The following is a 9,435-nucleotide window of genomic DNA, read 5'->3' on the forward strand; positions in this document are numbered from 1 at the left end:
GTAGGACTGATGTTGAAGCTGAAACTCCAATATTTGGCCACCTGATGCAAAGAGCTAACTCATTTGAAAAGACCCTGATGCTGGGAAAGATTGAAGGTGGGAGGAGAAGGGGACAACAGAGGATGAGATGGTTGGATGGCATCACCAACTCCATGGACATCAGTTTGGGTAAACTCTGGGAGTTGGTGATGGACAGGGAAGCCTGGCATGCTGCAGTCCATGGGGTCACAAAGAGTTGGACACGGCTGAGCAACTGAACTGAACTGAAATACATTGTTGTTGTACAGTGACTCAGTCATGTCTGATTCTTTGCAGCCCCATGGACTGCAGCATGCCAGGCCTCCCTGTCCTTCACTATCTCAGTTTGCTCAAACTCATATCCATTGAGTTGATGATGCCATCCAACCATCTCACCTTCTGTCACTCCTTTTTCCTCCTGCCCTCAATCCTTCCCAGCATCAGGGTCTTTTCAGTGAGTCAACTCTTTGCATCAAATGGCCAAAGTATTGGAGCTTCAGCTTCAGCATCAGTCCTTCCAACGAATATTCTGGGTTGATTTCCTTTAGGATTGACTGGTTGGATCTCCTTGCAGTCCAAGGGACTCTCAAAAGTCTTCTCCAACACCACAGTTCAAAAGCATCAATTCTTCAGGGCTCTGCCTTCTTTATGGTCCAACTCTTACATCTGTACATGACTACTGGAAAAACCACAGCTTTGACTAGTTGGACCTTTGTTGGCAAAGTGATGTCTCTGCTTTTTAATACGCTGTCTAGGTTTGTCATAGCCTTTCTTTCAAGGAGTGAGTGTCTTTTAATTTCATGGCTACAATCATCATCCACAGTGATTTTGGAGCCCAAGAAAATAAAGTCTGTCTTTGTTTCCATTGTTTCCCCATTGCCATGAAGCAATGGGCAGGGTGATCTGAAGTATAGGGAGCATGGAGAAAGCTGGTTGGGAAAAGGTAATCATCATTCTCCTCAGGTGTAACTAAGTTACAGGCCTCTGTACATCCAAAAATGGAGATGCTTAGCACCATCTGAGGGTGAAGATTTCAGCTCTCTGATGTCAAAAGTCACCTAGTGGACACTCGAGCATGCTCATTTGGAGGGTTGGTGGTCCTTCAGTTCAAATAAGACAGAACTGACTCCCAGTTCCTGGAGAGCACCTCGGGCAAACATCTTATTGTTTAGGCTCCATGCAGCTTGGGGAGAACATGCACGTCATGAAATGATCTTGAGTAGTGAAGGCAGGTAAAGTGGATTTGATAATTATCCACAGTTTCAAAGGTTTTAGGTGACGCCAAGCTCCAATTTTGGTATACGGAGTGGGCTGTTAAAGGAGGGGAAAAGCAAATGCTGTTCAGGATCAAGGAACTGTAAAAGTGGAGTTTTGAATAACCCTCAGTAAATGTGGGCAGTGAGCTGGGAAGCCAGTAGTTGATCCCAAGAACTGTATTATAAACAGGATGATCTAACCCAAGTCAATGGGTAAAACTTTTCTGGAATTGTCAGAGAGCCAGGAAAATGCTATCATCTTTCTTCTCTCTCCATTGTAAATGGGTAGCAATGGAAGTAGTATCACCTGGGAAGCAATGGAAGGGGCAACTGAGTAAGTGAGATAGGAATGCATGCCCCAGTAGAGGGAGTTTTTATCACTAACTGTGTTGAGACTTGCTGATGCGTAGTGTTTAAAAATACAAAAAAAAAAAAGACTAGCTTTTATTTATTGCTTTTAATTCTCCATAGACAATGCATCTTTTATTTCCTATACCCTACTTGAAATGCTATTGGGAAAGGAGTATTCTAGGAAAATTTTGAGACTATGTGAGGATATAAAAGGATTACTGAAAACTAGATGGAAAGACTTAGAAATAGTTCAAAAAGAGGAGGTAAATGTGGCAGAAATGCCTTTGTGAACTTACTTGGAGCAAAGGCCAAAATTATATTTATAACATTCTTTCACTAACCCTCTCCTCACAGCTTATCCTATATTTAACTCTGGAGTCCCAGGTTTAAGTCCTTGTTTCACAGCTGTTTGTATCTCTGCATTTCCAACTCAAGTGAACTCAGATGGCTAGGTTGGAACTGATTACAGCCAACAGGAAGATGTATATCACTCTCATTTATGGGTTTTCACTTCCAGTATGAAAAATATTTACCCCCTCCCCTCCCCCCAACCCCGGAGTTTCAGGAACTAGTCCCAAGGGAAGTGGCTCATTGCTCAAATGCTTTCAAGTTGTTTCTTCCTTCTTTGATTTTATTGAATAGACCCTTTAAATATCACCAGGAGTCTGAGGTTTCCAGTTGTTGTCGGATATCCCAGTGTTTTGTCCATTGAGGGAAAGAAAGAGGTTCAGATGTAGCCATTGTTGCAACTGCAAAGAAAGGTTCAGTGATAGCCACTGTTGCTCTCTCAAGCCTGACCACTGTCACTAGGAAACCTGTCATCCAAATGTGTTAAGGCCATGGGATAGGTTGGGATTGAAAGATTCTGCTTCTTGTTTTTCTAACTGAAGTATAGTTAATTAACAACATTGTGTTAGTTTCTGATATACAGCAAAGTGATTCAGTTATGCATATACATGTTCTTTCTCATATTCTTTTCCATTATGGTTTATCCCAGGATACTAAATATAGTTCCCTTTGCTATACAGTAGGGCCTAGTTGTTTATTCATTCTCTATATAACAGTTTGCATCTAGTAACCCCGAACTCCCAAGCCAACCCTCTCCCTCTTCCCCCTTACCTTGGGAACCACTCTATGTCTGTGAGTAAACAGACATTTTATTTTATAGGTAAAGAAGATGTGGAGATATATATATATACACACCCTATATATATATACATACACACAATGGACTATGAATGACATCACTTATACGTGGAATCTAAAATATGACACAAATTAAAGTTTCTGCTCATGAATGTCAGTAGCACAAAAGCAGAAACTTCTAGTTTGGATCAATCCTGAGGCATATAACTGTGATGTTTAGCACATGCAACCAGAAATAAGCTGATCTAGGTAGTGATTTGCACCTAGTTTTGTCTTGCTAATAATAGGCAATTAGATTTCCTTTAATCTAAATATTTATCTGTGCTGTGGTTCTCAAAGTGTGGTCTCCAGACCAGCATCACCTGGAAATTTCTCACAAATACAGATTTTCAGACCCCACCTCACTACTCCTGAATCTGACCTTCAACAAGCCCTCCAAGGCCTCCTTGGTGGCTCAGTGGTAAAGAATTCACCTGCCAATACAGGACACGAGGGTTCCATCCCTGATCTGGGAAGATCCCGCATGCCACGGAGCAACTAAGCCTATGTACCACAACTACTGAGCCTGTGTTCTTGAGCCTGGGAGCTGTAGCTACTGAAGCCCATGCCCTAGAACCCTGTGCTCTGCAATGAAAGAAGCCACCCTGATGAGAAGCCTGTGCACCACAGCTCTCTGCGACTAGAGCCCATGCAGCAACGAAGACCCAGCCCAGACAAATATAAAAAAATAAAAACAAGCCCTCCAGGTGATCCTGACACTACTGTGAATTAGGGATCCACTGGGCCAGGCAGTGCTGTGCTCAGACCAGGCTGCATATCGGAATCACTGAGAAACTTTTAGCAAAATACCAATCTTGAGCCCTGAAACCAGATTCTGATGTAATTAGTGTGGTGTGAGGCCCTGGCATCAGAAGTTTTTATAAGTTCCAGTGATTCTAATGTAGTCATAGTTGAGAACAATCGAGCTATAGCAATAAAAGAAAAAGATCTCTAATTTAGGACTTTGTGATAAATTTAAAATAATTTATTAAAACAATTTTATGTATGTTACTAGGACATTAATTTAGGCATGCTCATATACAACAAACCATAAGTAATGTAAGATTTAAGAGCAGGGATCTTATTTGTCTGGATTTTATTTTTTGTTATTGTATCCTGAGCCTGTGGGGCAGTGCCTGGCACACAGTAGGTTTGCCAATAACTCTATGTTGACTAATTGGATTAATCAATTAAAGATAAGTTCCAATAGGAACTTGCCTTTACACCCCACAAAGGAGCCAGTAAGCACTCTGAGCTAGAAGAATAGTCTCTGTCTGGGGCTGGCCTGGGTTCATCTCCTTCTGGTTCTGTGGGTTCTCTGTGAATCCTCTTTGTTCTTGTCCCATGCTGATCTGTACCAGGATGTCACTGCCTTGTATCAGGATTCACATTACATTTGCAGGAACTGATCTCTGTTTCTGCCCTTAGCCAGAACCCTCACTGAGTATAGAATCTCGTGGCCCTGACCACTGAGGGGTGACGCTGGCCAGTGTGAACACCTGTCATGTTTTCTTCCTTCTTTTCTGTGCGAGGCTTCTCCACCACCTCCTTTATGCAGGTGCTGCCACTTGGCCTGCTTATGTTTTGATCTGCACACTCTTCCCTGTTGGAGTCCTGTACAGCTCATGGGGGTGTCTCTTTGCTTGGTGGGAAGAACAACTTTCTGAGTGGGGTTTAAGCCAAAACTGGATTTCCCAGCAGGGAGAAACAGGTTCACTCTGCTGCACTGCTGTTCAAACTCCTCTGGCAATAGCACCTCCAGCATGTGCCTGTTAAAGATTTCTTGTTCAGTGTTGAGTAAGCCACATTACCTAAAAATGAAGTAGCAGATTTGTTTGGAAACTGGCTCTAATTCAGTAGGGCAAATTACTTCCCTGAAACATTTTTGGTGGGAGTTCTGTACTGGTTGCTGCTGCTGCTGCTAAGTCACTCCAGTCGTGTCCAACTCTGTGCGACCCATAGATGGCAGCCCACCAGGCTCCCCCATCCCTGGGATTCTCAAGGCAAGAACACTGGAGTGGGTTGCCATTTCCTTCTCCAAGCATGAAAGTGAAAAGTGAAAGTGAAGTCGCTCAGTCGTGTCCGACCCTCAGCGACCCCATGGACTGCAGCCCACCAGGCTCCTCCATCCATGGGATTTTCCTGTACTGGTTAGTGTAACCTAATTAAGGTGTATTGTTAATGCTGTTTTATTTACTGCTTAAGTTAAAAAAAACAAACTGTAGACCCTGCCACTGTCAGCAAAAAAATTATTCTGAAGTCTTTTTTCTCCTCTTAGTTCCTGTAGCTTCTTTTAAGACTGAAGTTATCTGTGTCTCCCTTCAGATAGGAGGGAGGTCAAATTTTGAAGTTAATAATTTGCCTAGTTCTAACTGCTAGTTTCACTGAAGCAAAGGAGGGTGTCACTGAAGTTCATGATGTTTCCCAACTATGTGCATTTGTATGCTCATCTCTGGAGCTTCCATGATGGCTCAGTGGTAAAGAATCAGTCTGCAATGCAGCAGACGCAGGTTCAATCCCTGGGTGAGGAAGATCCCCTGGAGAAGTAAATGGCAACCTACTCCAGTATTCTTGCCTGGGAAATCCCATGGACAGAGGAGCCTGGCAGGGTACAGTCCACAGGGTCTCAAAAGAGTCAGACATGACTTAGTGACTAAACAACAATGGCAACTCCTCTCTTTGAATGCGATACACAAATATAAATATCTCCAAAATGATATATAAATTCTCCGTTTCTACATGAAAGCTTCTTGTCCCTTCAACTACACTCAGGTCTGGAAGCTTAAACAAAATCCTTTTCAGATTATTGTTAATGCTCTGCCTGGTTCTGCAACAGCTGTTGCTTTTGAACAATATGATGCTTCTCCTCCCCCAAGAGGAATGGAAAAGGCCTCCTTTGCTGCGCTCTCAACCTTTGTCAACTCAGGGAGTATGAAACAGACTGAGAGATGAACCTAGGATTCTTGTTTGGGAATTCAGTGCACAGCTTAAAGACTATTGAGTTTTGCCACTTCCTGACATTGACTTTCACAGCAACAGTTTAATTTGGAGAAAATCTGCTATTTCAAATGGCTAAAGGTATTTATGTGGAAAGTTTTCCAAATGATTGACTTTACTGTTGCTATTTTCTTTCCCCATGAATATGTGAGTATTTGGCTTTCTCCCAGGAATTTTTCTGCATCACTTCTCTTTAGGCAAAGACATTTTTCCATCCAGACTGGGAAAAGGAGGGTGTATCAGGAGTTTCCCCTTTTACAGTGAATTATTATTTGAGTTTAAACATTGGCATCTCTAAGAATGAAGAATTTGAGTATGTCTTCTTAAAATTTCCCATGGCCAGTCTTCACAACAGTCAGTGTCATCTTGGTCATCACTTTGGAACCAACGCCACTGTGATCAGCTTCCTCCAGCCCCAGCTTGCTTCTTTCCTCTCCACTGGCATCAGCCTTACTGAAAGTGTTGTCTCTCTTACCTCTTACTTCCTTATCTACTGCTAATTCTTCAGCTACCTCTCTACTGCCAAGATTGCCAGTGGCTCCCTGTTATTTAATCCAATGATTATCTTAGATTAGAGCTGATTTTTAGCATGAGACATTGCTATTTCCATTGTCATTCTCTTCTTTGCCACAATTTCTCCTCATTCTCCTAGTTTCTTCCTTTTCTGTCCCCTTCTTAAAAGTTGCCCCCTTCCTTGGGTTGAGTAGAGTGGGGAAATTAAATTGGTAATTTACCCCCTTTTTGAAAAGAAATTAAACTTCTAAATACATGAAAATATATGCCTATAATTGAAAGTGTGAGAACAGGGTTTTGTTGTTTTTGTTTTTTTTCTTTTAATCAGTGTGGATGATCCACCCTAGAATAGCACTTGGCACAGTCTGGGCACCCAGTCAATGAATGAGTGAATGATATAAAATTATAAATACTGAAAATATACATAGAAAAAATGAAAAAGAAAAAGTTGTTTCCTTTGGAATCAGTTCTAGGCCTGCCACCTCCTCTTACACTATAGTATCTTCCTGGATAGATGCTATCCGTTTCTCAGTCTCAGTCCCACGCCATTGATAAAGATCCCCATCCATTTCTCCAGCCCAGATCTTATGACAGCAGGTCTATGTCTAAACTCAACCTAATTCCTTCTCTCCCTGGTTTCTCTAAGTCCCCAGTTTTAGAGAGGAATGCCATTGTTCACCATACAGCATGGAAACTTTAGCTTCCTCTCTCTTTCCCTTAAAAAGCACTAACAATACTTATTTATTCTATTTTCTACATAAAATTTTAAGACTATATCGTCTCCCTAACTCCTACAAGCACCCCTCCCCTGCCCTAATTCAGGAAAGCTTTTTTGCATCAAAATAAGTCTCTCTGGTCTTGCTTCCTAGCAATCTATCCTCCACATTACAGGAGAGAGTTACCTGATTGTGTTGCCTTGATCAAAGCCCTCATGCTTGCAAAGTCCTCACCACCTGTCCTCCCTTGCCTTCCTAGCCTCAACTCTTGGTACTCCTCACCTTACAATTTTCATTTTTGGTCATTCCAAATATTTTTGAGTTCTTCAAGCATACCGTGCTCTCTCACCTTCTGGGCCTTCATATGATTTTTTTTTTTTTTCTACTTAGAACATTCTTCCTGTTCTCTCCCCCTCTGACAAATTCCTGCTTCTTTTTTAGATCTGAAATTCAGAGCACTTCCTGATGGCTGCTCCTCTGAATGCCCCAAGTCTGGCAAAGATGATTCTCCCATGATCTCTGCCCCATTGTCTCACCAGGGCAAGAGCTACCCTGTGCCATAATTGCCTGGATCTTTGTATCTACATTAGATGGTCACTTCTGTGAGGACAGGAGTATGTCTTCTGTACTGAAATCCTTTGTCCAGTGCTAACAACAGTAATTGACGCAGAGAGGCGCTCAAATTTTTGTTGAATGAATGAATGAACTTAAAGTAAAGCATAAGCCAGCTTTCTTTACCAAATAGCTTCAAATGCTTCACTCCCCTTTTTAATCTCTTCCTCACTGGTCAAGCTCCTCTAACCAGAACAGCTATTACTTTTCCGCAAAGCAGCCAAAAGTTTGTAGCAGACAAAGCAACCTATACATCCCAAAGGAAGAGAAACTTTTCAGAAGTTCTGAGAATTAACATATGGTAATTGTCAAATTCCTGGGTGTCTTTTAATTGAACTTTCACAGTAGTTCCCTTAGCTTGTACTCAGTGCTTAAATTGAGTAGAACCTCATTAGGAAAGTTGTGTCACGTCTTAGTGAAAATGGAGGGAATGAGAAACAGAGCTTTCTATGACAGAGAGGCATCAGAGAAAGAGAGCAATGTGGTCTGTGAATTCTTTAATCCATATATCCGGTTGTAGTGACTCTTGAAATGGGAGATGATGGGGCAGAACAGCCACAGCCATCAACAGAGCTTAGGACCTTCTTTCCAAATTCCATTCTGGGTTTTGTACTCCTAAAGTATCTACTGCCTGCTTCCCTCCTCTCCTTTCCCAGTGCTGCTTCTTCAATGCCAGCCTCAGGAGCAACCTGGTTTTAAAGTTTTCCTCCCCAAGAGCAGATCATTGAGGGAACCATGTGACTATCTCAGTGCTTTTCTGGGCTTCTCTGTCACTGCTCACCCACTCACTCTGTTTAGCCACCTTGAACCCTTCCCTGCCCAGTGCTGTGACGAGGTGGGGCAAGCAAGGTGCCCAGAGGACAAAACTGAAGAAGTCAGCCACTCTGGGAGACCAACCGGGCACTTGCAGAGCCTGAGCCTCCCTGGACTCGCCCTCGTCCCAGCTCTCGCTCTGCCCCACCTCAGCCATGCCTCCTGGCCTCTCCAAACCCTAGTCCTCCAGACCCAGCTCAGATGATGCTGCCTCCTCCATAAAGTGCTTGCTGAAGTCGCCCAGTCTTTCTCACAATTCAGCAAGTAGGCATCTCACTTTCCTCTGAATCCTCAGTGGACCTTATTTATACCTCTCTGAAGATACTGTATACCTTGTTTAGTTCTTGGGCTTGTCTTTTGTCTCTGTTAAACCACAGGCTCTTTAAGAGCAGTCTTTTTCTCAGAGTGCTCTCAATTTCCAGCACAGGGTTTGGCACAAACTAGGTATTCATCAGTCAGTGAGGTGAGTAGAGCTGTCAAGGGGAGAAGAGAGAAGAACATGGTAGTTAACTGTTCATGGGCTCTGGGGCCAGTTCACCTGGGTTTGACCTCAGGTTCTGCCATTGAGGCTTGGGACAAGTTTCATCACCTTTCTATGCCTCCATTTCTTTATCTTTAAAATGGGATAAATAATGGTACCCCAACATGTGAAGTTTGAAAGAGCCCTTAGCACAAGACTTGATGTGTCGTGAACACCTCAGTAAATGTCAGGATCCAGAATAAAAATGGTCTAGTGCAAGGACATCCATGGAAAATACAGGTGTGCATGCCTGGGGAAAAGCACATTTGTGACTGAAGCTATTGCTATTTAGTCTCTAAGCGGTGTCAGACTTGGACTGCAGACTGGCAGGCTCCTCTGCCCATGGGATTGCCCAGGCAAGAATACTGAAGTGGGTTGCCATTTCCTTCTCCAGGGGATCTTCCCGACCTAGGAATTGAACCTGCATCTCCTGCATTGGCAGGCAGATTCTTTA

At 42.9% G+C, this 9,435-nt stretch overlaps 1 protein-coding gene across 1 annotated transcript in view; it reads left to right on the top strand.

Annotated features, from left to right (window-relative positions):
• The window catches only part of CCDC148 (coiled-coil domain containing 148), a 212,964-nt gene that overhangs the window by 195,997 nt on the left and 7,532 nt on the right, over positions 1-9,435 (top strand). The gene's annotated exons all lie outside the window — the stretch shown is intronic.

The sequence above is a fragment of the Bison bison genome, unplaced genomic scaffold (assembly GCF_000754665.1).
Source record: "Bison bison bison isolate TAMUID 2011002044 unplaced genomic scaffold, Bison_UMD1.0 scf7180017864452, whole genome shotgun sequence".
Lineage (NCBI taxonomy): Eukaryota > Metazoa > Chordata > Mammalia > Artiodactyla > Bovidae > Bison > Bison bison.